Source organism: Vulpes vulpes, chromosome 12 (genome assembly GCF_048418805.1).
Source record: "Vulpes vulpes isolate BD-2025 chromosome 12, VulVul3, whole genome shotgun sequence".
In the NCBI taxonomy this organism is placed as follows: Eukaryota; Metazoa; Chordata; class Mammalia; order Carnivora; family Canidae; genus Vulpes; species Vulpes vulpes.
The window spans coordinates 161,538,624-161,541,231 of NC_132791.1; the positions used below are offsets into that span (position 1 = coordinate 161,538,624).

A 2,608-nucleotide genomic window follows, 5' to 3' on the forward strand; every position below is an offset into this window, starting at 1 on the left:
CGCCGCGCGGCCGGCGCTCGGCTTTGGCGGGAGCGGCCCCGCCCCGCCGGCCCCCGGGAGCCCTCTCCCTGCCCTCCCCCGCCCCCCGGGACCCCCTGACCCAGGCCTAGCGGCAAACGGCGGGCGCGGCGCGGGCGCGGGCCACCCGGGTCCCGGGCCGAGGAGCGCACGCGGGCGTCTGCCAGAAGGCAGCCCCAACCTGCGGAGGGTCCCGCTCCCAGGAACTCCGGAGGGACCCCGGCCTCGGCCGGCCCCGCGCGGCCCCAGCCCAGCGGACGCCCCCGGGCGCGCAAGGCAGGAGCGGGGCGGCCCGCGGGGTGCCCGAGCTGCCCCCCGCGCGGATGACCGAGGGGGAACGTTGGCCAATGGTGAGGAGCTCAGCCTGCACCACGGCTTTCCAAAGGCAGAGTGCAAAACTTTACCCGGCGGTCTTGCGAAAGCAAACGCGCGAGCCTGGGGAAAAGACGGAGATGGAAGCCACAGTTTGTTTGTTAACAGCGGTCATCTCCAGGTGATAGAACCCGGGTGACTTTCATTTTCCACATTGCGCACGGTCAACACGTATTTACTTTTTTATTATTTTTATTTTATTTTATTTTATTTTATTTATTTTATTATTTTATTTTATTTTATTTTTTATTTTATTTTATGATAGACATAGAAGGAGAGAGAGAGAGGCAGAGACACAGGCAGAGGGAGAAGCAGGCTCCATGCCGGGAGCCCGACGTGGGACTCGATCCCGGGACTCGATCCCAGGACTCCAGGATCACACCTTGGGCCAAAGGCAGGCGCCAAACCGCTGACCCACCCAGGAATCCCCCACATTTACTTTTTAAATCAGACGTTCTTGTTTTGAAAGGGTTCCTGTTCTCACCCGGGGGAGCTCACAGAGGGATGATGAGGAGAAAGGCAAGTAAGCAAGTGAGTGCAGTAAACTGTGGGTGGGGTAGAAGTGGGACCCGAGCCCAGTCTGAATGGAGAGGAGAGAGAGGGATCCAAGGTTAGGAGGCAGCATGGAAGAGAGGCTGGAGCTAGGTCTTGGGGCACTCAGCCTTCTGCTGAAAATGAGAGCAAGGGCATCTATGGAGAGGGAGGGAGCGCGGGCACCAAGTTTGCAGACTCAAGAGGCAGGAGAAAGGAAGCCGGGAGTTGGGATAGGGGACAGGCCCCGGGAGAGGCTGGAGCCCAGAGTAGTGGGTCAGAGAGTTCTGAGACCAAGCGGGCTGTGCATGGCAGGTAACCAAGCCTGCTTCTGAGCCTCTGGCTGCCCCACACTCTCTGTCCCCACAGGACCTGGCTGGAGGCCTGGCGTCTGAGCAGCTGGGGTCAGGGAAGAATGGGGAGCCTGGGACTGAATCCTCATCTCAGCACTGCCTTGGCCCAGCTTTTTAAGTTCGGGCAAATCACCTCCAAACCTCGCCTTCTTGTAAAGTAGGGTCCTGATTTCACCATCAGGTATCGATAACGTTCTGCAAAGCCCGGTACCAGGTTTAAATGATGTTCAGAAGACATTTGCTAAACTGGGTTCCTGGGAATTGAAAGGAGATTTAATGTTTTAAAATCCAAAGTTGCCCAGTTGCGGTGCCACATTAGGAAGGAGGCATGGTGTACTGCAGGCTGAGACCTCAGGCTCCTGACACTGCCCCCAATTTCTGATGCTCTCACCCAGATTCAGTACCTCTCTTCCAATGCTGGGATGCCTCAGGGACCCTAGAGAATGATCATTGCATTTTCACTCCTGGGAGTGAAGTTAGTCCTGGGGCAGAGAGCTGCCCCCAGGACATTCCTTTTCTGGCCATTGGCATCTGCTGTCCACACTGATTTAGGGCCCTGATTTACCATCAGGGACTGTCCCTGTTCTAGGGGCACAGAGCAACAGGAAAGCCAGTTAGTTAGGTGAGCCTGAGCAACACTTTCTCCTCTGCCCACCACTTCCCTTTAGACCATACATCTCCATCAGCCTCATCTTGGAGAAGGAAGAAAGAGGAAGCAGTCCCCTGCCATGTATGGCCAGATCAGAGGGAAGGGGAATTTTGAGAAGTGCCTGGAGTTGCTGAATCAGTGAGGGAGGGCCCATAACTCACAGAGCAGTAATGGAGGAAAGAGCCAAGTAAGCAAATATATGCATGCACTGGCATAGACCCAGAGAAACAAAGTTACACACAGAGATGGACAGATGCACAGAGAAACAGTTCACCCAGAGATATGGACAGAAACATATGCAGAGACCTGCATTCCAACCAGAGAGGAAAGCAATCTGATCAAAGAAGTCCATTCTGCATCCTGTTCTCCAGTGTCCTCCCCAGGCAGGAGAACAAGCAGCCCATAAAATTATAAGAAAATAAAGGTGAACTACTCAGCCCTGGGATGCCTCTCTTGCCTTCTTTTGTAAATAAGCATTTGAATGTGTTTTGTTCTTGGAGCTTGGAGGCAAGCACAAAGGGAGCCCTTTCTCATGCAGGAAGGTCCCTCGGCTGGGTCTCCCCTGGGCGCCCCTCCTCCTGGTCTTCGCCCACCAGCTGAGGTAGCTTTCTATCCCACGCCTAAGTAGGGATTCCTCCGGTTCAAAGGGTTCTAAGAACCTCCTTGACTTTTCCAAGTTAAACTT

At 55.1% G+C, this 2,608-nt stretch overlaps 1 long non-coding RNA gene across 1 annotated transcript; it reads left to right on the forward strand.

Moving 5' to 3' along the window:
• The first annotated feature begins 39 nt into the window (after positions 1-39).
• On the forward strand, positions 40-2,365 carry LOC140594767 (uncharacterized). The gene is made up of 2 exons (XR_011996019.1): positions 40-511; positions 656-2,365. It is a non-coding gene; the product is annotated as an uncharacterized lncRNA (long non-coding RNA).
• The last annotated feature ends 243 nt before the right edge of the window (positions 2,366-2,608 follow it).